This window comes from Maylandia zebra, linkage group LG20 (assembly GCF_041146795.1).
Source record: "Maylandia zebra isolate NMK-2024a linkage group LG20, Mzebra_GT3a, whole genome shotgun sequence".
Taxonomy (NCBI): Eukaryota; Metazoa; Chordata; class Actinopteri; order Cichliformes; family Cichlidae; genus Maylandia; species Maylandia zebra.
Window position 1 is genome coordinate 20,086,003 of NC_135186.1, and position 8,584 is coordinate 20,094,586.

Below are 8,584 nucleotides of genomic sequence, written 5' to 3' on the forward strand. Positions count from 1 at the left end.
TGTATCACCTACGACAACTGTGGAAGTTCAGGGTCTCTCCAAAGATCCTCAGGATTTTCTATACAGGCGCTGTGGAGAGCATCCTCACACAGAACATGACATCGTGGTTTGGGAACAGCTGTGTGAAGGACCAAAAAGCTCTCCAGAGAGTGATCCGTACAGCAGAACGCTGCTGCAGGATTGCTCTCCCCCCGCTTCAGGACACCTACACCAGGAGATGCCGGACTAGAGCAGCGCAGATACTGAAGGACCCGTCCCATCCTGGCAACAAACTGTTCCAACTTCTGCAATCTGGTAGAAGGTTCCGCATCATCCGGGCAAGGACAGAGAGACTCAAGAGGAGCTTCTATCCCCAAGCCATCCGTGCCCTAAACACACACACCCGCCCTCTCACATCATCTATAATTGACTGAGACAGGACTCTTCCAGACACTAAACCAAGGAACAATGTACATTTCAAATTCCTTTAATTTTAAACATGTTTATATTGTCTATCCTGTAAAATAGTCAGATGTCTATTCATATTAATGTACAGAATTCACCTGCTTGCTGCTACTACTGCACGTAGTACGTACGTACGTATGTACGTACGTCCACACAATTGTTGCACATGTCAAGGAGCGTGTCAGGCTACATTTCACTGTGTGTTATACTTGTATAACTATGCATGTGACAAATAAAGAACCTTGAAATATAATTTTTGGGGGTTAAGTAAATGGAAACTATATTTTTCTAATAATTCCTGGGACTCCTCCTGTTTTTTCAACTCAGTCCATCACAGATGTCAACAACATGATCGGATGTCACATGGTCACAGTTTCAACCACTGTCCAAACTGTGAAACCTAAAATTAGTTTTGTTTTTTTTGGCTTTTTTCTCTGCTCATTTTTGTCATGCTGGAGTATAAACTCCACAGTATTTATAAATCCATTGTTCGCCTTTGGACTTGACTTCTCTTCTATTTGTTATCCTTACACAGAAAAGAGAGGGGCGCTGGTGGCCATCGCACACTCGTTCTCTCTAACCTTCTTACTCACAAGGATCAGCACACAGTAAGCATTATAGCATAGAATAGGTCTTTATTGTCACTGTTACAAGAACAATGAAAGGCAGTTTGGCATTGTTCCATGAGTTTAGGGTTTAATGTAATACTTACACAATAGCGTAAGTATTTACACAGTAACACCGACAATTTTACATTAACACAAGAAAGATATGTACAAGTTATATATACATCTGCATACATACGGATACATTGAGTGTGTGTGTGTGGGGAGGGGGATGCTGCTGTTGCACATCGAGTGGGGTGGGGGTGCTGTTGCTACTATAATAATTACAGTTTAAAAATGTAGGAATGTTGGTTGCAATATAGTAAAAATAAAAATACGGTCTATAAATAAGGTGTAATGTCCATGAGTGTTGGCAGTGCAGTTATCCTCCAATCAGGGTGGAGGTAGGGCATGTTTGATAGCCTGTGGGTAAAAACTTCTATTGAGTCTGTTTGTCTTTGAGATGATGGACTTGTAGCATTTACCAGAGGGAAGGGGGAAAGTGAGTGTCCAGGGTGCGAGGGGTCCTTGATGATGATGATGCTGGCTTTCTGCTGAAGTCTGCCAGTATAAATGTCTCTGAGGGGGGTTAGTGAGGTGCCAGTTGCCCGCTCTGCTGCCCTCACCACCCGCTGCAGTTTCCTCTTGTCCTCCGCGGTGCAGCAGTAAGTCAGGCTCTCGATGGTGGAGCGGTAGAAGTTTACTAGCAGTCTCCGGGGTAATTGGGCCGGACGCAGCTTCCTGAGAAAGTACAGCCTTTGTTGTGCTTTCCCTACCTGGTGGGAAATGTTTGTGGACGAGGTAAGGTTGCCGAGATGTGGACTCTGAGGAACTTAAAGCTTTCTAACCTTTCTACCTCCTCCCCATCAATGTAGAGGGTAGAATATCTCAGAGTAGGTTAATTAGGTAAGTATAATTTCAGGTTTTGATTATTTTTTATTTGATTCTGCTTTTGCTCTGCACCTGCTAAACTCCTTTAATAAAATACTCCGCAATTAAAGTGTAAATTGTTGACATTTCCTTTGTGAAGCAGTAAAGATAAAAACTTGAGAATTAATCTACATTAATATGAACAGCTCTCACTCCAGCAGTTTAAAAGTAACAGACCCTTGGGGCTTGGTCCAAGCCATTAAATTCAACCCAGTCAGTTACCAGGTACACAGATCTAGAGGTCAGCTGTCCTTAACGGGTGTGGCTGGTAGGACCAGGCCTGCAAAGCTACTCAAGCTCCCAGTTTTTAATCAAAAGAGGGAGGGTAGACACCCAAAGGGCTTCGATCGCCTCCCCCATTGTTTGTGAATGTTAGACAGAAAGCTTTTAAGCAAAAAAGTGCTTGTACTTAATACAAAAGTGCTTGTATTAAATGGTGTGAGTGGGTGAATGAGGCATGCTGTATAAAGCACTTTGAATGAACTGGGATATTACTTGAGTGTACTGATGCAGCTGCAATCACAGCATTGTCCTCTGTTCAGAAATGCTCTTTCCCGTTTTACATAAATGGCGTTCTGTCTTCTTGTTCGTCTGTTTTGTGACATTTGTTTAGGCTCATGTTGTTTGCTTTCCCGAATGATAGATCATGCATTTCTCCTGGCATGTAAAAGCATATGTTACTCTGTGCTGAGGGTTGGGCACATTTTAACGCTGGTTTAAGGTACAAATCAACTTTTAATTGTCCCCTATTACTAATGAAAATCTCACTATCAAAGTCTAGCATGTCCCCGTTGGTAAACTTGATTTGTTTTTTAATCAGGTTAATGTGATCAGTGAATTGTGGCACCTCTTGAGATTTAATTTTGACCAAAAGTCTTTGCCATTGTTAAAAATCTGAATTCCTGTGGATTTTTACTATTGTTTATGCCACCTGCATTTTCTTTTCAATATATCCACATACCTGAACTGATGACTTGGTGGTGTTCCAGGCTAGGATAACAGAGCGCTCTTTTTCACTTCCTCTATATACAAATTGGTGTCAGTAGGTAAAACTGGGGAACCCATGGCACATCCATGTTTCTGCCCGTTAGTACTGGCCCTTGTATGTCAAATATATGAAATGAAGACAGTTCCAAGAGCAGACTCACTTGAATCGGTGCTGATCCTGTTGCTGACGTTGGGACTAGCCTGTAATTTCTTACAAACCTTTGGGGCTTTCAAACCCCAAAACATGCCAAAAACTGGTCCACGCTAAGGATAAAGTCTTCGGTACAAATAGTGTATGCTACTAAGTGTCAGGGGGATTTATCGTCTTTCTGGGATGTTACCTGAGTCTTTGCTATTGCTGGTATCAGAGGCTGTAAATCCAAAACTATTCTACATATCTGTGGGCAGTAAAGGATAAAACAGAAATGTGTGTGGAAATTATACAATATACAATACTGGGGGTTATAAGCCTTAAAGATGAAAATAAATTCTAACATAAGCAAATATGTATCCACTAGTTAAATTTGAAGTCTAGTATTTCTTTTTATTTCCTCCACTAACTCTAAGAAAATTTACTTTTTAAGGAACACGGTTGAGTATTTAGTAAGTGAACTAAACAACTAAAGTTTTACCATATTGGTAAATAATCAGCTAAATTCCACCAACATCAAACTCTGATACAAAGTCAATTACAGTTACTTCAATGAGTAAAGCCCCAGAACACCTGCAGCAATAATCATTTCACTCACTGTCAAAGCCTCATCTCACAGTCTCATGTTAAGCTGCAGGCAGCTGCTGCAGTACTCTCCTGAGCGATAGGTGTCGCCACTCAGACAGTATCTCCACATAAGCGTCTCAGCTTCTTGCATAATACAGTGCTGCTCGCTCGTTGACTTTGTTAGTTGTTCCCGTACACGACTCAGGGGGACGATGCCTTTCAGTCTGTGGCACCGTGTCTGTGGAACCGTCACCACCACAACAACATTTGACTCTGTGGATTCTTTTAAAAAGCAGCTAAAACAAAAGGCTTGCTGTTGAGAATGTTATATTGAATTAATATTTACTTAAAACTACATGCTTATTTTACTGTCTTTATTTAGTTAATTAATCATTTTTGTAGTCTTTTGTGTACAGTGCTTTATGACCACTTGTCTGTGAAAAGTGCTTAATAAATAAACTTTACTAAACCTTTTCTACACAAGCAAAAAAGACAAAACCAGAAAGCAAGACTTTGTTTTGTTGCAAAATGTTTTCCACAAACTCAAGTTTTCCAGCTGTTCCAACAGCTAAGCTTCTGCACTGGAGCCTGTGTTGTATAATTGAAATGGTAACAAAAACCAACAGGACACTTGTGTTTTCATGCCAGCTGCGGTGGCCACAGCACAACGCACCATGTTACAAAAATTGAGAGGTGCATGATGACCGACGTGCCTCAAAGGCTGTGTTGCACAACGCATGATATGATGTCTAAATCAGCACAAAACATCCAGTAGACAGACATAATGCCTCCATAAGGCCTGTCTGACACCCATCAATAAAAGCTGCCATCATTTCCAATATTAAGCCTTAATATCATTTGAATGTATAACATAAAAAAGAGGGGGAATTATTTACCTATCTACCTAGATAATTTTCTAAACATATTTTTTATTGTTATGTATTTCACATTTTGACTGGGTAAAGATTTAGGCCCCAGCCTCAAGGGGCCACTGAAGGAACCAGTTCTTCATAATGGATACGTATATCCTCCCCAGCATTGCTCTTTGGGTTTGAAAAGTATACAACAAGCTGAAACTCAATATGAATGTTCATAGCTGAAGACTCAACTGATATTGATCCTAAAGTCGTTTCCTATCACACACACTTTTCACATTTCACTGTTCCTGCATGTCCACGATGACTCCTGGGGCTAAAATTTGTGAAATTTCCAAAACAAGTTCAGCAAACTACAAATGTACATTTTTTAAATCCAATTTGTTAACAAAAAGCATATAAAGTGTAAAATACAGTGCTACACAGTACCAGCTGTACTGTGTAGTACTGTGGCATCACAGCAAGAAGGTTCTCAGTGTTTTGCGTTCAGTGTTTTATTTGTTCCTGAGTAAATCAGTTTGGCTGAGATTAAAGTTACAGTTTTCACACAGCTGAATGAATGTCAGACTGAAAACGATTAAACAGAAGTGTGAGATGGTCGAGAATTTACTCTAAAAAAAAAAAACTTTTTGAATGCAGGATATTTTATTGACACAGTTTAGCAGGAGCAAATCAAAAGCATAATCAAATATTCAAGCAATCAAATAATTTGAATTATACTAATCCAACCAACCTACTCGGAGCTAATGCTGACTTTGTTTTGATCTTTAAGAGGAGAGCGGAAAGCAGAAATGGGCACGCCATGGCTACGATGCGCCTATCTCTGTGTGGATATAATCCAACAGGAGAGGAGCCCAGTTCTTGTTTCCAATCAGAAACAATGGAGAGAGAGAGGGAAAAAGTCAAAAATCATAAATTAAATTAGTGGGCATTGGTTGCTCCTGTAGTGTTACTACTACAGAATAATTCCTAATTTTCCACATTCCTACAGTCACACACAGACACTAATCTGTGAAGCTGGATCATGTTCACACACACAAAATCCAGAGAATAATTTTCATTACTCAAACTGCACTCATTCAACATATGAATCATAATTATATTCTTTATCTTTCATTAAGAATAAAGATGATTTACTATTAGCAAAAGCACATATTATGGCACGCTACATCATTTTAATCATTAAAGGCTGGGTGTTTACCCTCTCTCAGGTGATGGGAGGTAAGCCGGGGGGACTTCAGTCTGTCTCTTTCCCACCAATTGACTGTGGGTTCTCTTCAGGTACTCTGGCTTTCTCCCAGTGATATGCAGTTAGTAAGGTTAAATTAACTAAATTGGCCATAGGTGTGAATGGGAGTGTAAATGGTTGACCATCTTTGTATGTTAGCCCTATGACAGAATGGCCACCTGTCCAGTGTATAGCCTGCCTCTCACCCAATGGCAGCTAGGATGGGCTCCAGCACCCTATGACCTGGAGCGCAGGATGTATGCATTTAAACATGCTTTTGTTGCCAAGCCAGAGCAGAAGTTGGCTGCAATCAAAGTAATGGAGATCGTACCACCAGGATGATACATATTGGCTGCTGAAGGGAATTCAGTCATTCAGCATTACTCTCTTTTTATGTGCAGTACTGTGCAAAAGTTTTTAGCCACCTCATTTTTCATACTTTGCATCTAAGAATCCAGACGTTCATTCTTTAAAAAACAACAACTAACAATTATCTTCAGTTCTCCAGTCTTTCTGAAGCTCTTCAAAGTTTTTCTTTGGACATTAGCCACTTTTATTTGTTAAGCCGCCGTGGCGGGGTGTGATTTGTGGCTCAGTTGCAGGGGAGGGATGGACCAGTGGGTTCAGGGTGTGGTGTCAGAGGAGGCTGGCCCACACAGCTGCTGTCCATCACATGGTCATGCTTCCCTATTTCAGTAGGATGCCAGGACCTGACAGGGGAGTGTGTTGCATTAACAAGGTGGCTGGAAAGCTGCACAAACATTTAAATAGTTATAAATAAAGGAATTCACCTGTCTGTAACACTGTGTGCTCGGGTGCTTTCCAACACAGCTACTAAACACTGACCAGTGAAGCAATAAAAAAGTACCTAAGTCAAGGGATGAGCTACCATTGAGTCTACTAACAACAGAACACTTAGTAAAAAAGAAAAAAAATGATATTTATATATATATTTATACATATATTGGTAAATGGTAAAATGGCCTGTATTTGTATAGTGCTTCACTAGTCCCCTAAGGACCCCAAAGCGCTTTACACATCCAGTCATCCACCCATCCACACACACATTCACACACTGGTGATGGCAAGCTACATATTGATTATAATTCTCCTCATTTTGAACCATAATGAGTGCTAAGGTGATGATGGAGGGTGACCGCAGCAAAGGCTTTGGCTTTGTGTGCTTCTCTTCTTCAGAGGAGGACACTAAAGCTGTAACAGAGATGAATGGACGTATTATGGCTACAAAGCCACTGTATGTGGCCCTTGCTCAGTGGAAAGAGGAGCATCAGGCTCATCTAACCAACTAGTACATGCAAAAGATGGCCACTGTCCGAGCTGTGCCCAATCCTGTCCTTCACCCATACCAGCCTGTCCCACCCTCATGGCAGCTATCCCACAGGCTCAGAACTGTGCTGTGTTCTCTGCCAAACAGCTGGCCCAGCTGGAAGTTCTGGAAGTGCGCCCTCAGCACTTCCAGAACATGCCGAATGCTATGCGTCAGTCAGCACCCAGGCCTCAGGCCTTAAACACCATCTATACAACCACCACCAACAACAACACCCAGGTCCCACACTGATGGCTGCTCAGCGTACACCCACACAGGCACTCAACCAGCGCCCTGCAAATGCTTCTGCTGCCGCAGCCCCAGTGCGTGCCAGTACAAATATGCTGCCGGTCTCTGGTCCTAGCAGCTGTCAGGAAGCCATTGTTTAGGAATGGAAACAAGGGGAAAAGGCTGAGGTACCCTGAATTAAACAAGAACAGGACTGAAAATCAGTGGCAATAGTTCTCATGGAGTGATGAAAATTTCTAATTTTGACTTAAACTGTTATCATTTGTGACACCAAAGACCCCACAAGTACACATTGTTGCAGTGTTAGTGATGTTTTTGCAGCTATCTAGCCTCTAGACAGCCTGGCCTCTTCTGAAGACTGATTAGCCAATCAAATTCATCCAAGAAGGCAATTTTTCGTGAAAAAATGAGCAGTACTCAACTGGCCCAGGAGCTCATCGACCCAGGGCGTGGGATAACTGAGACACTTTATTCATGGTAGTCAACACAGAACTGTAGAGACCCATCTTGGGGCTACACCATACTCTCTGTGACTCTTCTATTTTTCTCATTTTCAGTCTTTCAGCCATTGGGGGCAGGGATAGCTCAGTAGGTAGAGTGGTGGCACCATTGTAAGGTCAGGGGTTCAAATCCACTGAATGGCTACCCTGAGGTACCCCTGAGCAAGGTACCGTCCCTACACACTGCTCCCCAGGCGCCCAGTGGCTGCCCACTGCTTCACTGAGTGAATGGGTTAAATGCAGAGAGGAATTTCCCCACAGGGATCAATAAAGTATACATTATTATTATTTCTTTCTGAACTATTTTCGTCTCATGCTCAGGTAACCTGTAGGGCCGTGAACTCATCGTCATGCCAGGTCCCATGTTAAAATGGTGCTCTGTCAGTGACATATGACTGGGCAACATACAACATTGTGTGGCTCCTCCTCTGTCCGACACTACCATCTCAGAGTCAGTGTCACCCATTCATTGTGTCACTACGAAGGGTCCTTGCCACTTGGAAAGTACACAGCAAATCCAGCATGTCCAAATTAACACTGTCGGATTTGATTTCAACACTATTAAAGTGTCTATATGGGTCCACACCAGAGAGTGTTAATTTAACTCTTTTTGGAGAGTTGGTACGTTAACTCTGATTTAGTGTTAAACACCAAATCTGTCTGGAGTTGATAATTTAACACTTGGTGTTAAGAGTTTATATATTAACTCTCAAAGAGTATT

At 41.8% G+C, this 8,584-nt stretch overlaps 1 pseudogene; it reads left to right on the forward strand.

Moving 5' to 3' along the window:
• The first annotated feature begins 6,914 nt into the window (after positions 1-6,914).
• On the forward strand, positions 6,915-7,503 carry LOC143414295 (polyadenylate-binding protein 1A pseudogene; annotated as a pseudogene).
• The last annotated feature ends 1,081 nt before the right edge of the window (positions 7,504-8,584 follow it).